Raw genomic sequence first — 17,543 nt, 5'->3', positions numbered from 1 at the left:
AAAAAGGTTAATACTTCTTCCCATAGAAGTCCTACACATCTTTTGTATCTAGAAGATTGTGTGGCGTATAAGAGGTACTCTGTGAATATTTGTTGAATCAATGAATAGGTAGATCCATAGAGACAAAAAGTGGATTAGTGTTTGCCAGGGGCTCGTGGGGAAGAAGAATGAGAAGTGACTGCTTATGGACACAGGGTTTCTTTTGGCGGTGATGAAAATGTTCAGGATTTAAATAGTGGTGATGATTGCACAACCTTGTGACTAAACTAAAACCCATTGAATTATACATTGTAAAAGGATGAATTTTATATATAAATTATATCTAAAATTTTAAAAAAGGGGTCGCAAAAGAGAGTAAGAAGAAACAGCCTCAGTGAAAACATTTGAGAAGTCAACAATTATAAGAGGTATGAAGATGTTTGAGTCCTTTGGTTCTGTAATTCTACTTTAAAAAATCAAATCTAAGAATTTAAACTGAAATGTAGGGCTTCCCTGGTGGCGCAGTGGTTAAGAATCCACCTGCCAATGCAGGGGACACAGGTTCGAGCCCTGGTCCGGGAAAATCCCACATGCCGCGGAGCAACTAAGCCCGTGCGCCACAACTACTGAGCCTGCGCTCTAGAGCCTGTGAGCCACAACTACTAAGCCCATGTGCCACAACTACTGAAGCCAGCGCGCCTAGAGCCCATGCTCCACAATAAGAGAAGCCACCCCAATGAGAAGCCTGTGCACCGCAACGAAGAGTAGCCCCCACCGGCCGCAACTAGAGAAAGCCGGTGTGCAGCAATGAAGACCCATCACAGCCAAAAATAAATAAATTAAAATAAATAAATTTAAAAAAAGCCTGAAATGTAGACACGTGTGTTAACCACAGCATTATTATTATTTTTATTTATTTAGTTAGTTATTTATTTTTGGCTGTGTTGGGTCTTCGTTTCTATGCGAGGGCCCTCTCCAGTTGTGGCAAGCGGGGGCCACTCTTCATTGCGATGCGCGGACCTCTCACTATCGCGGCCTCTCTTGTTGCAGAGCACAGGCTCCAGACACGCAGGCTCAGCAATTGTGGCTCACGGGCCCAGCCGCTCCGTGGCACGCGGGATCTTCCCAGACCAGGGCTCGAACCCGCGTTCCCTGCATCGGCAGGCAGACTCCCAACCACTGCGCCACCAGGGAAGCCCCGCAGCATTATTTTTAATTATGAAAAAATTTAGAAATAGCTTAGGCATTATAAGAAGAGTTAAATTAATTATGGTAAATCTACATGAAGCATCCGTTAAAATGCTTATGAAGAATTTTTAATAATGTGGAAAAATGCTCATACTACATTATGCTTTAGAAAGCAATAATCAGCATTACAAATTAAATTTGTTTTTGGAAATCTATAGTAAAACAAGATGGGAAGAAAATGCACCCAAATACTATCAGTGGTCATCTCTGCATTGTGGGATTATGGCTGATTTTTTTTTTTTTTAACTCTTTATCCAATTTTCAGTAATGAACACATAGTAATACTTTTTGAATTTGAAAAAGAGCAGTGTGTACTGAAAAAAAAATTCATGTCTCTTGCAGGTAGTGTTAAAACCTGGAAGGAAGTGTATAATGTCAAGTATGTATTCTTTTTTTTTTTTTTTTTTTAATCCTTATAAAAGACTTCTACAGACAAGTTTATTGACCTAGATGGAACATTTTAGAAAAACATTTTCTAAATGTTTACTGTAATGTATATTTAAATTTCCAAATGATAGTTAACCCAGGATTTTACAACTAAGCCTAGAATTTTGTTACCGAATGTAATAAAAAGCTTTTAAAACTCTTTAACAATCAATGGTATAAGTTTCACATTCTCCTGAATATATAAATTTGGTATACTTCACTTCTACTGATAACGTTTGTATTGTTTCTAAGAGACCTTAACTTTTAATTTTCTGGAACATATTATCGTTAAGTCACAAATAGTCTTTTTTTTTTGGTGATAAGAATGAATAGCAGGAGCATTTGTTAAACCAAATCTAATATGAAACTGACTCTTTCTTGTGAGTAAATTTGAATTTTGAAACAGTAAAACAATAAGGTTTAATATAAAGCAAAATAAATTTTTTATGTTTATGATCTGCCAATTTCCCAGAAAAAGTTTTGTGGTGACTTTAGTTATATACCAGACATATTAAAATCACCAATGGACAACACATATTTTATTCAGGTGCCATCTGAAAGTTTTAAAAATTTGTTGACATAATATCACTGAACTGTCCACTTTAAAATGGTTGAAATGATAAATTTTCTGTTTTGCGTATTTTACCACAATTTTTAAAAAATGTGTTGTTTAAGTATGTATTCTTAGTTCCCCATTTCATTACATTCCAAGAAGGAATTCTTAAGTCATTGTAGAGTATGTTCCAGAGAGACCTCGGGATTGGAATTGCAGCTGTTCTCTTCTACACTTAGGATGTTTATGATGGCTGATTTGCTAATGTTTTTCAGGCTGGTAAGTCTCATTTATCTGGGTTGTTAGAACTGAGGTAGTTCTTGAGTGAGGGTGATATAGTCGGTTTTCTAAAGTGATTTCCCTGAGGAAGAGGGAGAATTGACAACTCCTACTCAGGTATTCTGTCCTTCAGGAGAACTCTGATGTCCTCCCCCACCACCACCCCAAATTGAGTTAGGAGTGTCACTTAGCTCCCCATGCTTATCACTATCTTTGCACTCACTGCATTGAGTCATACTGATTGGTTTTGGGGTCTGTCTTCCTCAAGCTGCAATCTTTAAGTGAGAACCAGGTCTTGCTCAACTTCGTAGGCCAGTTGTCTGGTACATGGTCAATATTTGATATGTTTGATGAATAAAGGGGGAGCGAATGAATGAATGATGAACAGGTTGTAGGAGATGGCAGGCTGGTACAGTGGAACGGGATTTGATGCTATATCAGAGAGGGGATTTGGCAGGTGGTCACACTGGGGAGTTAAGGGAATGTGTATCAGATTTTAGAGGTGAGACTCTCGGGTGGACCAAATGACACAAGGGAAAGCATTCCTTGTGATGACACCAGCCAAGAGGGAATGACAGGAATTTCTACTGGTGAAAAGATAATTTCTCAAGTCTGTGTTTTTCACAGTCTGTCCCAGCGCTGCCAGCATCACAACCACTGTGTGCTGATTTAAAATACAGATTTCTGGTCCTCTTGTCAAGCCCTTCCAGTTTTCAGAACTGGGCTTAAGGAATTTGCCTTTGAAAAGCTCCCCAGGTGGTACCCTAAAGTGAGGGGGCTCTGGAGTAGGTGATTTAGTGCTAGCATCTGAGCCCCTGTAATAATTTGCTCTGTAAAACTGTGTGTGAAGCCCCTACCCATACAACAAACACTGTGACTTTACCCTCAGAGATTGCTCCTCAGTGAGTTTAGGATGAATCCTGAGAATATATGTAGTTAGAAAGTAGGTGTAGGGACTTCCCTAGTGGCGCAGTGGTTAAGAATCCACCTGCCAGTGCAGGGGACACGGGTTTGATCCCTGGTCCGGGAAGATCCTACATGCCACGGAGCAACTAAGCCCATGTGCTACAACCACTGAGCCTGCGCTCTAGAGCCCGTGCTCCACAACAAGAGAAGCCACCGCAATGAGAAGCCCGCGCATTGCAACGAAGAGTAGCCCCTGCTTGACACAACTAGAGAAAGCCAGCATGCAGCAACGAAGACCCAACGCAACCAAAAATAAAATAAATAAATAAAAATTAAAAAAAAAAAAGGTGTAGGACTTCCCTGGCAGTCCAGTGGTTAAGACTCTGTGCTTCCACTGCAGAGGCCGCGGGTTTGATCCCTGGTTGGGGAGCTAGGATTCCACATGCCGCACAGAGAGGCACACACACAAAAAAGCAAGTCCAGCAAGCACAGAATGTATTTGGACATACCTAGGTGTCCAGTTTGACTGGGGGTGAGAATTTTTTCCCAGCAATTGATGAAAATATTCTCGGAACCCTCTAATTTGTTATATATTTTGGCCAGTCTGTGATTTATTTACTCTATGCAAAAAATGTGCTAAGTATTGTGATAAATTAGACATAGCTTTTACGTTAAAGGCTTTTATAATTGGAAAAATAAGATGTGTGGAAATAATTGTTGTAATAACACAGCTCTCAGATTCACATGCTGGGACCTTCTAGTAAGGATCTAAGAATGGGGGAGATCAGGATCAAGCAGGGGGTGCTGGGATGAAGCCCCATCATTGAGTCCAAAGAACATAATTTTGGGATTGGTCTCTGAAGATCCCAAAGTGAGGGGTCAGGACATGGTTGCAGGATTTCTTATCAGTGCAGATACTGGCCAGCAAGTAGAAAAGAGAGAATCATATGAGTCAGTGTAAGCAATACTGCAAGAAATGATAGTTTGAAACTGTGTAAGGGGTCAGAGCTTTGGCTGAGAAATATGCTCCAGGGGCAGGCTGCAACCCTGGCAGGAAACTGGAGTGAGAACCAGGGACCTAGGCCAGAAGTCTTTGTCTAGACTGCACATTGGAGGGGTAAACAGGAAGGCTCAATTCATTGTTCCTGCAGCCATCCAAGACTGTTCACACAAGGCCTAGGGCAGAAGACACATCCCCATTAGAGGACAAGGAACAGAAATTGTGCCAGGCAAGGTCCTCATTAGTTTGGGGCTGGTGGGGCAAAGTCTGCAAGTAGCAGGCTCTCAGTGCCTACAAATGTCTGGGACGAGCTGGAACAAGCAGGAAGCAGTTCATGTAAGAATGGGACTTTTGCGTAAGAGAGGTATAGATCCAATTTGACTGGAGTTAACAAGAGAGTAGGGGGAATCAAAAAGAGTTTCACGGAGGAGTGAGAATTTGAAAAGAGCTTGAGAAATCAATGCTAAGTTTGAAAAATGAAACTTACTGGTCTGAGTTAACAAGGTCACATCTGGAGCCCTTCTTATGATTAAAATTATGTAGCAATTCATCAAAATTGTGGCCTAGTGACAGAGTTAAATTATTTTCATTATTTGTATGCAATTGAATCCTAGAATTTTTCAAAAATCTGAAACTGAGCAGGACCCCATGGGGCCCTCCTGGGTATAAATCCTCTCTGTGTTCCCGATTTCTTGTTTATAGGAAATAGGCTTCAGCCCCCTAGACTTTCCCTGAGTTCCAAAGGGCAGATTCAAACAATTGCTAATCATGGAAGTGAAGGGATGCAGAAACAAAGGAGGAGCAGTCAAGAAACAATAGTACATGATGGGGCAAGGTCGTGGTTCCTCCCAAACGAATATACCTAACAATATCTTTGAGTTCTGCAGCAACTAAGGCCCCCACCCGGGTGGAGGATGGTAACTTCAGGCTGAGCACAAGATTCCTGGAACACCACCTTGTTACCTTACCACTAACCAATCAGAAGAAAGTCACACACACCCTGCAGCCCTCACCTCAAATTTTACCTATAAAAACTCCTCCCTGAAAACCACTGGAGGCGTTTAGGATTTTTGGGCCTGAGCCAACCATTCTCCTTGCTTGGCCTTGCAATAAACTTTTCTCTGCTCCAAACTCAGTTTGAACAGTTTGTTTGGCCTCACTGTGTGACACAAACTTCTGTTTGGTAATAATTTCCGAATATATACTGTTTTATTCTAGTGACTTTTTTTTCCTGGTATAGAGACAGGAAGGAAGGGGGCAGGACACAACAGTTAAAAGAATGACACAGCTGCTGAGAATATGACAAAAACTGGTTAGAACCAACTAGGCCCAAGATGGTAGAAGATTTGACTTCCGGTAGACCTTGAGACTCATTATACGTTCATTGTAATATATTAGCATGCTAAATGACTCACCCACAGGTGCCATGACAGTTCCAAGGCTGACCATAAAAGGCCAAAAAGTGGGCTGTGGCCCAATTGCTGGAAATCCCTGCCCATTCCCCAAAATAGTTAAAATAATCCTCCCACTCCTTACTGTATGAAATTACCCAGCTCATAAAAACTAACAACCCCATACCCCAGGGCCCGCTCTCACCTTCTGAGAGGGACCACATTCTGCCTATGGAATGTGCATCTCTCTAACTTGCTTTCACTTTACTCTGGCTCGCTCTTGAATTCTTTCCTACCTGAAGTCAAGCACACCCTCACTTGGTGGCCCATCCCAGGAACTCACCTGAGACCTGGGAAATGACCATTCTCTCGCTCCCCCTTCTCCTGTAATAGTATCTTACTATAAAAATATCAAACATACACAAAAGTTATTTTACAACGAATACTACATCAACCACCTAGATTCTACAACTGCCACCTTATATATATATATATATATATACATTTTATATATATATATATTTTTTATTTTTATATATATATTTTAAATGTATATATATATAAATATATATATATATTTTTTAAAATTTATTTATTTATTTATCCTCTCTGTGTTCTGATTTCTTGTTTGTAGGAAATAGGCTTCAGCCCCCTAGACTTTCCCTGAGTTCCAAAGGGCAGATTCAAACAATTGCTAATCATGGAAGTGATTATATATATATTTTTTAAAATATATATATATTTTAAATTTATATATATATATATATATATATATTTTAAATTTATTTATTTATTTTTGGCCGTGTTGTGTCTTTGTTGCTGTGCGCGGGCTTTCTCTAGTTGCGGCGAGCAGGGGCTACTCTTCGTTGTGGTGCATGGGCTTCTCATTGCGGTGGCTTCTCTTGTTGCGGAGCACGGGCTGTAGGCACATGGGCTTCAGTAGTTGTGGCATATGCGCTCAGTAGTTGTGGCTCGCGGCTCTAGAGTGCAGGCTCAGTAATTGTGGCGCATGGACTTAGTTGCTCCACGGCATGTGAGATCTTCCCGGACCAGGGCTCAAACCCGTGTCCCCTACATTGGCAGGCGAATTCTTCTTTTTTTAAAAAATAAATTTATTATTTATTTATTTATTTATTTATGGCTGCATTGGGTCGTCATTGCTGCACACGGGCTTTCTCTAGTTGCAGCCAGTGGGGGCTACTCTTCGTTGTGGAGCGCTGGCTTCTCACTGCGGTGGCTTCTCTTGTTGCGGAGCACGGCCTCTAGGTGTGTGGGCTTCAGTAGTTGTGGCATGCGGGCTCAGTGGTTGTGGCTCGCAGGCTCTAGAGCACAGGCTCAGTAGTTGTGGCTCACAGGCTTAGTTGCTTCGCGGTATGTGGGATCTTCCCGGACCAGGGCTCAAACCTGTGTCCCCTGCATTAGCAGGCGGATTCTTAACCACTGCACCACCAGGGAAGCCTGCCACTTTATATTTTGATGGTTTTCAGAGTAAGTTAAAGACAACAGAACACTTCACCCCAAACACTTGAACATACATAATATTAAGCAGTGTTCAGCATTTGGTTATTTATTTATTTTTAGGTAAAATTTACATACCATGAAATGTGCAATCATAAATGTACCATTTGATGAGTTACAGCAAATATTCACAACTATGCAACCAAAATCCTCTATCAAGATTCAGAAGATCCAGAGCATTAGTCCAGAAAGTTCCTTCATACCCCTTCTCAGAAACATTGCCTCCACCTTTCAGAAGCAACCTCTGTTCTGTTTTTTCCATCATAGATCAGTTTTGCCTATCCTAGAACTTCATGGAAACATATTATACAACATGCGCTTTTTTTTTTTTAAATGAATTTATTTAATTTATTTATTTATTTTGGCCGCGTTGGGTCTTCGTTGCTGCACACAGGCTTTCTCTAGTTGCGGTGAGCGGGGGCTACTCGTTGTTGTGGTGCACGGACTTCTCACTCTGGTGGCTTCTTTTGTTGCTGAGTACGGGCTCTAGGCATGTGGGCTTCAGTAGTTGTGGCATGCAGGCTCAGTAGTTGTGGCTCACGGGCTCTAGAGCGCAGGCTCGGAAGTTGTGGCACATGGGCTTAGTTGCTCCGCGGCACGTGGGATCTTCCCGGACCAGGGCTTGAACCCGTGTTCCCTGCACTGGCAGGCAGATTCTTAACCACTGTGCCACCAGGGAAGCCCCAACATGTGCTCTTTTGTGTAAGGCTTCTTTCATTCAGTGTAATGTTTTTGAGATTTATACACGTTGTCCTATGTAATTTGTTCCTTTTTGTTAAAAAACAGCATTTCATTCTATGTTTATACAGCAGCTTATATTTTTTGGTTTGAATGTTTTTTTATTTTGACATAATTTCAGATTATAGAAAAGTTGCAAGAATAGTACAAAGAATTCTAGATATCCTTCATCCAGATTTTCCAAATGTTAACATTTACCTATACTTGCTTTATCCTTCTCTTTCGCTCTCTTTTTCTGAATCATGTCAAGTTGCAGACATGACATCCCTTTACTCCTGAATACTTCAGTGTATATTACCTAAAAACAAACAAGAAATTCTCTCATATAACCAGAGTGCATTTAACAAAATCAGGAGATGAGAGTAGTATAGTACTATTTTATAAGCTAAAGACTTTGTTCAGATTTTGCCAGTTGTCTCAGTAATATCTTTAATAGCAAAAGACAATCTAAAAATGTGTGTAGCATTTGTTATCATGTCTTTTTAGTCTTCATTCTGGAACAATTCCTGAGTCTTTATTCGTATTTCATGACATTGACAGTTTTTGAAGAATATAGGCAAGTTATTTTTTTAATTAGGCTTTTATTTTGAGATAATTGTAGAGTTGCATCAGTTGTAAGGCATAATACAAAGAGATCCCATATATCCTTTACCCATCTGGCCCAATGGTAACATCTTGCTAAACTATAGCACAATATCAAAACCCAGATATTGACACTGATACAGTCAAGATACAGAACATTTCCATCACCAGAAAGATCCCTCATGTTGCTCTTTTATAGCCACCCCCATTTCTCTCCCACCCCTACCCTGATAAGCAGTAATCTGTTCTCCGTTTCTATAATTTCATCATTTCAATGAGGTTATATAAATAGAACTGTACATAGTATGCAGCCTTTTGGATTGGTTTCTTTCACACAGCATAGTTCTCTGGAGATTCATCCAGGTTGTTGTATGCATCAGTAGTTCCCTCTTGCTGAGTAGTGTTCCATGGTTTGGATCTACCACAGTTTGTTCAACCATTCACCTGTTGACAGACATCTGGGTGGTTTCCAATTTTTTTAATGTTATGAATAAAGCTGCTATAAACATTTGTGTTCAGGTTTTTATGTGAACATTAAGTCTTTACTTCTCTGGGATAAATGCCCAGGAGTGCAACTGCTGGGTCGTATGGCAATTACATATTTACTTTTGTTTTGTTTTTTTTTGACCGCATGGCATGTGGGATCTTAGTTCCCTGACCAGGGATTGAACCTGTGCCCCTTGCATCAGAAGTGCGGAGTCTTAACCACTGGACCACCAGGGAAGTCCCACATATTTAGTTTTTGAAGAAACTGCCAGATTGTTGTTGAAAGTGGCTATACCATTTTGCTTTCCAAGCAGCAATGTATGCGTAATCCAAACTATCAGTAACACTGGGTACATACTGTCTGTATTTTTTATTTTCGCAGTGTGAGTGGGGTGAGGTGGTACTTCATTGTGATTTTATTTTGCACTTCCTTAATGGCTAGTGATGTTGAACATTGTTTCATGTGTTCATTTGCCATCTGTGTGACTTCTTGGTTGAAATGTCTCTTCATGTCTTTTGTCCGTGGATTGTTTGCTTTTGGATTGTTTGCTATTTGGATTGTTTGCTTTTTACTGTGGAGTTTGTTGTTGTTGTAGGAAGAGCTAGCATTTTTTCTTTTGACTGGTAGATGTTTAGAATGATCCATTCAAGGAAGATTGTTTATTCCAGTTTGATGAAGTCCATATCCTTTGTGTACTGACGTAGACACTGGTGGGACACATGATATTTCCAGATCAAACTGTGCAGGTTTAGAGAGCGCAGCAGCAAGAGTGAGAATCTTGGCTGAATTTTCGTATGTAACTCCAGTAGAACTGCTGCCGACACATCTTGTTTTCATGGATGCGACAAGACAAAAGGCTACTGGTGAGTTTTGAGAATTTTTTTTATGGTCTAGATACTGGTATTTGTTGGATATATGGTTTGTAAGTATTTTCTTACAGTCTGTAGCTTGTCTTTTCATCCTCTGAACAGGGTCTTTCATAGAGCAAAAGTTTTTCATTTTGATGAAGTAAAATTTATCAGTTTATTTTATGGATAACAATTTTGGTTTAAAGTCTAAAAACTCTTTGCTTTATTTTATATCCCAAAGATTGTCAGCAATATTTTTTCCTAAAAGTTGTATAGTTTTACAATTTACATTTGAGGGACTTCCCTGGTGGTCCAGTGGGTAAGACTCTGCACTACCAATGCAGGGGGCCCAGGTTCAATCCCTGGTCGGGGAACTAGATCCTGCACGCATGCCGCAACTAAGACCCAGCAAAGCCAAAATAAATAAATAAATAAAAAGTAAATAAATATTTTTTTAAAAACCAATTTACATTTGAGTCCATGATATACTTTATGTTAATTCTTTATGTGATGTGAAACTTAGGTCAAGGCTCATTTTTCTACCTATGGATGTCTAGTTACGCCAACACCATTTGTTGAAAAGACTCTTTCTTCCATTGATTTGCTTTTTTCAATTCAGTTGGTGTTTGTGATCTGGGATTAGGCAATGCTTGCCTAGATATCACACCAAAAGCACAAGCAACAAAAGAAAAAATATATAATAATTGGACTTTATCAAAATTAAAATCTTTTGTGCTTCATAGGATACAATGCTAGATTTACACCCAAGTATTTCTTTCTTTTTTTTTTTGAGAGATTTAAATGGTATTGTATTTTAATTTCAGTGTCCATATGTTTATTGCTAGTATATAAAAATGCAGTTGATTTTTTTTATGGTTTTCTTGTATCCTGAAACCTTGATGACCTCACATATTGCTTCTTAGATTTTTTTTTTTTGGAGATTCTTTGGTTTTTCTATGTAGACAATCATGTCATCTCCAGTGGGACAGTTTTATGTATTCCTTTCCAATCGGAATGCCTTTTATTTTCATTACTTGCCTTATTGCATTTCTTGAACTTCCAGCACTCTGTTGTCTTATGTATTTCCTCTACATATATTTAGAACATCAGACAGTGATTGTCTTAGCCCATTTGTGCTGCTGTAAAAAAATACCATAGACTGGGTGGCTTATAAACAACAGAAATTTATTTCTCACAGTTCTGGAGGCTGAAAGTCCAAGATCAGGGTGCCAGCATGGCTGGGTTCTGGTGAAGACCCTCTTCTGGGTTGCAGACGCTGGTTTCTCACTGTGTCCTCCCATGGTGGAAGGGGCTAGGGAGCTCTGTGAAGTCTCTTTTATAAAGCTTTTTTTTTTTTTTAAAGTATTTATTTATTTATTTAGGCTGCACTGTGTCTCAGTTGTGGCATGTGGGATCTTTTAAGTTGCGGCATGCAGACTTCTTAGTTGCGGCATGCGGGATCTAGTTCCCCGACCAGGGATCGGACCCAGGCCCCCTGCATTGGGAGCGTGGAGTCTTACCCACTGGACCACCAGGGAAGTCCCTATAAAGGTTTTTATAAAGCTCTTTTATTCACAAGAGCTCCCTCTCATGACCTAATCACCTTCTTCTGCTAGAGCCTAAAGACTCTACCTCCTAATACCATCAACTTGGGCATTAGGTTTTCAACATAAGAATTTTGATAGTTTTATTTATTTATTTATTTACTTGGCTGCTCCAGGTCTTAGTTGTGGCATGTGGGATCTTCGTTGGAGCACTCAGGATCTTTAGTTGAGGCATGCAGGATCTAGTTCCCTGACCAGGGATCGAACCTGGGCCCCCTGCACTGGGAGCTCGGAGTCTTAACCACTGGACCACCAAGGAAGTCCCTCAACTCAAGAATTTTGGGGAGACACAAACATTCAGCCCAAAGCAGTGATATAATTTTTGCTTCAACTGTGAAACATAATCAAGAGGAATATGTATGACAAACATACAACAAAAACTGAGTCAAAATCAAGAGGAGAAAAAAAGCCTATTGTATTTACCTATATTTTTAATTATCATAGTTTTTTTCTTTTTCTTTCTGAGTTTCCACGTTTCCTTCTTTTATAATTTCCTTTGTTTAGAGAACTCCTTTACTCATTCTTTTAGGATAGGTCTGGTGACTACAAATTCTCTTAGTTTTTCTTCATCTGACAATGTCTTGATTTCCACTTCATTCCTGAAGGGCATTTTCACTGGGTATAGGATTCCCGAGTTGTCAATCTTTCATCACTGGAAAAATATTGTACCACTTTCTTCTGGCCTCCACAGTTTCTGATAAGAAATCCACTCTCATTCGAATTATTTTTTTCTGAAAGGTAATGTGTCAACTCTGTCACCCTAGTGTTGGCTTCTATTGATTGTCTTTTTTCATTCAGTTTGAGATCTTGGTTCTTGGTGATTCTCCACTGAAACCTGGACATTTTCATATTATGTCTTTAAATATGACTCTGGGTCTTATCTAAACCTATTTTATTTTTTTTTAATTTATTTTATTTATTTATTTATTTTTGGCTGTGTTGGGTCTTTGTTGCTGCGCGCAGGCTTTTCTCTGCTGCGGCAGAGAGCTGCGGCAAGCAGACTCTTCGTTGTGGTGCACGGGCTTCTCATTGCGGTGGCTTCTCTTGTTGCGGAACACGGACTCTAGGCATGCAGGCTTCAGTAGTTGTGGCGCACAGGCTTAGTTGCTCTGCAGCATGTGGGATCTTCCCGGACCAGGGCTCGAACCTGTGTTCCCTGCACTGGCAGGCGGATTCTTAACCACTGTGCCACCAGGGAAGCCCTAAATCTATTTTAGTTGGCCTTCTCTGACACCACTCCAGCAAGGGAACGTAGGGGGTGCCATCTTGTTACCGCCAGGTGGAGGTAGAAATCCAGGTTCCTCACTTGGTTTCCATTGATATTAAATGAAGGGGCTCATCATTACTGCTGATTGGGGGGTTGGAGTTCCAGATCTTCTCATGGTCTCCACTGATGCCTTGGGGTAGTGATCCTTGTTATTCCCAGATGGGGATGAAAGTCCTGGCTCCCCACTTGGCTTTCTCTGATGTCACCCTACAGGGTTGTTGAGGCACCTTGTTACAGGCTGCAAGGGTGGAAGTCTAGACTCCCCGCAGCCTTTGTTGGCAAGAATATAGGCCGGGCCACAGTTTTCTTCTGTGGTATTTGGCTGGAGTTAAATGGTTACTGCTTGAAAATTTTCAGTCTTGCTAGATGGCCCCTTTCCTGGTCCTTTAGCTAAGAAGCAGGCTTTTGTTGGGGCTTTCTTATCTGCACCCATTGGTTTCACGGTTGCCAGCTTCTTCAGATCCAAGTCTGATCCATGAGACAAAAAGAAAATCCAGGGAACTTGCCAACATGTCATTCCTTGGGTCCTGAGGTTCTCGCCACGTTTTAGAGTCTTATGTTTGTTTTCTATATAGTGTTTAGGGGTTTTAGTTGTAATTAGTACAAGGAATAGGGAAATTTATCTATTCCACCTTTCTGGGAATCCAGTTATTTTGTTAATTAATGTTTCTCTATCTGAGTTTCTCTGATATTCTCTCGTGATTAGATTTGGGTTACACTAATTTAGCCACAGTTCCACAGAAGTGCATCACAGCAGAAGGCACATGCGGTCAATTAACATCGTTACCAGTGATACTAACTTTGTTAGCTTTGATCGGTTGGTTAAGGTGATGTTTGCCAGGCTTCTCCACTATGACATTACTTTTTTACTTTTTATAGTTAATAAGTATTTTGTAGGGAGATATTCTGAGACTGTGTAAATATCTTCTTACTCTTCAAACTTTCACCAGCCAATCTGAAAAACATACATTACCATAAAAAAAAAAAAAAAAAAAAAAAAAAACATACATTGATGACACTTGCCTGAATCAATTATTATGATGGGTTTTTAAAAAATGTTTATTGAAAAATAGGTGATTTAAAATGTGTTAGTTTCAGGTATACAGTAAAGTGATTCAGTTATACATATATATAAATATAAACATACATATATATTCTTTTTTACATTCTCTTCCATTATAGGTTATTATAGATATTGAGTATAGTTCCCTGTGCTATACAGTAGGTCCTTGTTGGTTATCTATTTTATATAGTAGTGTGTAATGACAGGTTTCAAATGATGATTTTCCAATTCTATCATTCCTTCCTCATTTATTAATTTACATTTAACTAAAGAAGAGCTTTCCCTTCTCCACCATTCATTCACTTATTCCCTCATTTATCTATATATACATTTATATCAGCTTATTTATTCTTATATTGTAAATAATAATCTCTCACTATTATTATTTATTTTGATGCTCAAATTGTCCCATATTTGACCAGTGGGATCCCCTCTTTAGTTACCTCCTGTCTCTCTGCGACGTATCTTTCTTCAAAGACAACATGATTGTCTATGTAGAAAATCCCAAAGGATCTACCAAAAAGCTACTAGAACTATAAGTGAATATTACAATGTTGTAGGACACAAGATTTATATATAAAAATCAATCATATTTCTATATAATAGCAATAAGCAACTGGAAATTAAAATGTTAAAAATACCATTTACAATAGCAAAAAAATCACAGAATACTTAGGGATAAAACTAAGAAAATATATACAAGATTGGTATTTTGAAACTACATTGATGACAGAAATTAAAGAAGACTTAAATAAATGGAGAGGCATATTTGTTTATGTATTGGAAGAGTCAATATTGTTAAGCTGTTAATTCTTCCCAAATTTATCTATGGATTCAACATAAACCCTATCAAAATCCCAGGAGCCTTTTGGGATAGAAATTGGTAAGCTGACTCTAAGATTTAATATGAAAAAACAAAGGATCCAGAATATTGTGGAAACAATTGGAAATCCATATGCTAAAAAATAAACCTTGACCCTTGCCTTGCAACAGATCAAAACAAACAAACAAACAATCTGATATTAAAAATGGGCAGAGGAGCTGAATAGACATTTTTCCAAAGAAAACATACAAATTATCAATAGGTTCATGAAAAGGTGCTCAACATCACTAATTAGCAGGAAAATACAAATCAAAACCACAGCGAGAGGCTTCCCCAGTGGCGCAGTAGTTAAGAATCCACCTGCCAACGCAGGGAACACGGGTTCGAGCCCTGGCCCGGGAAGATCCCACATGCCGCAGAACAACTAAGCCTGTGCGCCACAACTACTGAGCCTGCGCTCTAGAGCTCACATGCCACAACTGCTGACCCCGCATGCCACAACTACTGAAGCCTGCGCACCTAGAGCCCGTGCTTCGCAACAAGAGAAGCCACCGCAATGAGAAGCACGCGCACCGCAACGAAGAGCAGCCCCCGCTCGCCGCAACCAGAGAAAGCCCGTGCACAGTAACGAAGACCCAACGCAGCCAAAAATAAAAATAAATAATAAAATTAAAAAATTAAAAAAAAAAACCACAGTGAGATATCATCTTACATGTTAGAATGATTATTATAAAAAAGACAAGAGCTAACAAGTGCTGGTAAGGGTGTGGAGGAAAGGGAATATTTGTGCACTGCTGGTAGGATCAGAAATTGGTACTGCCACTATGGAGGGGCTTCAAAAAATAGAACTATATTATCAGTAATCCCACGTCTGGGTTTATTCCCAAGGGAAATGAAAATGGGATCTTGAAGAGACCTGCATTCCCATGTTCAGTGGCATTATTCATAATAGCCAAGATATGGAAACAACCTGTCCGTTTGGTATTTCCTCTTAGTTAGCTTAGTAGTCAGCTTACGAGTAGACAGAGAAAACTTTAAATGCCTTGAACCTATAATCCAGACCTTTCCAAAGGGCTGTGTGTGTGTTTTGAGGTATACCTCCAATGGTCCAGCTTGCTCTTCTGGCTTACATACTGTCACCGGCAAAGCCTGTTAACAATTTCCAGGAAATAAAAGTAGCATCTGGGTAATAAAATAAAACTAACTTTTTTTTCCTTTGTGCTTAGTCTAGTTTCACTTGCTCATTGTGTGCCATGTGCAGAGGCCTTCGTAAAGGGGACGTATACCTGGATGAGCCCTCCTTCTACATCAGAGACCTGCCTCAAAGGGAATCCTGGAAGGTTGTTGGACCCTGGCTGGAAATTTAGTCACACAAATACCACCAGATTCGACCCAAATAAGATTTCTGTTCGGGAGATTTGGAACCAGCCCCAAACTGTTAATGGATTGCTCAAAAGACCAAAATAGGAGGCATCCAAATGGTGCAGACTGTGATATAGCTGGGGGTCTGCCTTGAATTTGTAACAGCCTGTGCTTAAGACAGTCCCTCCTCAGTCAGAATATCCCACAGGAGGTAAGACCGGACTGCCTCTGGGCCAGAGCAGCTTAGGCACGTTAGTTCCTAACCAACTTGGTCTGTTAGGGAGTGGCACAGCTCTCTGAGTCAGGGGTCTTCTCTTTCCTCCTTTCAGCCAAAAAGGAGGTGTTTCAGACTTCCTACCACATGAGAGCTAAAAGCACGAGGGAGTCCCATGGGGTACTCACCAGACCGCTGGGGCAGCTGGTATTCTGTGCTGATGCCAGGAGGAGAGCTCGTTGGAACCTCAGTCGATAATCACCCAAGGTTCACCTCACAAGTTGGGGGTGGGTAGTGGGTGTTTCTTGTTCTGGCCAGCAGCTCACAGGTCTTCCAGATATTGGGGTTCCTGGTCTTATAAAGGGCTCACAGGGCTCCCCTGCCTACTTCAGAGAAACTAGCACCAGGCAGCAGGAAAAAAACCTGTCAATTGAAAAAAAAAAAAAAAAAAACCTGTCAATTGGAATAAGATAAAGGAAATCATCAGGAGCCAACAGAAAACCTTTCAGCATTCCTAGAGTGCTCAGGCAATGCCTCCAAATCTATACCACCACTGACCCTGAGTCACTGGAAGGGAGTGCAATCCTGAGGTCCTATTCAGTTTCCCAAAGTGACCTGGACATGAGGCGTAAGCTTCAGAAACTGGAAATAGAACCAGACAGCCCTGCCTCTCGCCTGGTCGGGGTTGCCTACCAGGTGTTTAATAACCAAGATACAGAGGAGGAAAAGTCAGAGGATAAAAAGGTCTGGAGGCAAGTCCACTTGCTGGCTGTTGCCCTCCAATGTCAACTGGTCTGGACTAACTGCCCTCAGAAACTCTCAACTCCTGTGAGTGACTGCTGGCCCACACCGAGGGATAGCAAGGCAAGGAAAGCAGACCCAATCAGTGTGCCATATGTAAACAAGAGGGACACTGGAAGGGAGAATACCCTCGACCCCCCGAAAGGCGACGGAAATGGCAGGTACCAGCCATTACCTTCGAAGGCAGATGATCCAAATAGGTGAAGAATGATGGGGCCAGGGGACACCTAAGCTGGCACTCCAACTGACCCCTAAGGAACCCCTGCTGACATGGGACATAGGGAGAAAGCCCATCAACACCTGTGCCACTTACTTGATTCTGAACACCAGATCAGGCAAACTCAGTCACAAGAGTTGTAAAATTATGGCGGTATCAGGGAAGGCCCAAGAATGAGCATTCATAGAACCATTCGAATGTAAAGTGGATAAACACATTCTCACTCATTCCTTCCTG

At 40.5% G+C, this 17,543-nt stretch overlaps 1 protein-coding gene and 1 long non-coding RNA gene across 7 annotated transcripts in view; one reads left to right on the top strand and one right to left on the bottom strand.

Moving 5' to 3' along the window:
• The window catches only part of LOC309626528, a 50,551-nt gene that overhangs the window by 12,344 nt on the left and 20,664 nt on the right, over nucleotides 1-17,543 (bottom strand). For 3 of the 5 annotated variants that reach the window (XR_014243244.1, XR_014243245.1, XR_014243246.1), the window contains one exon: nucleotides 16,477-16,711. This is a non-coding gene — a long non-coding RNA (uncharacterized lncRNA). Of the gene's footprint in view, nucleotides 1-11,289; nucleotides 13,782-15,240; nucleotides 15,862-16,476; nucleotides 16,712-17,543 lie in introns of those variants that run through there. The other 2 variants (XR_014243247.1, XR_014243248.1) reach the window with 2 other exon arrangements.
• EXD1 (exonuclease 3'-5' domain containing 1) overlaps nucleotides 1-17,543 on the top strand; it is a 78,634-nt gene that overhangs the window by 56,301 nt on the left and 4,790 nt on the right. The gene's annotated exons all lie outside the window — the stretch shown is intronic.

The sequence above is a fragment of the Balaenoptera borealis genome, assembly GCF_965194805.1.
Source record: "Balaenoptera borealis genome assembly, chromosome: 3".
NCBI classification, from domain to species: Eukaryota; Metazoa; Chordata; class Mammalia; order Artiodactyla; family Balaenopteridae; genus Balaenoptera; species Balaenoptera borealis.
Note: the sequence above shows the minus strand (reverse complement) of the source record. Positions and strands in the feature narration are given on the sequence as shown.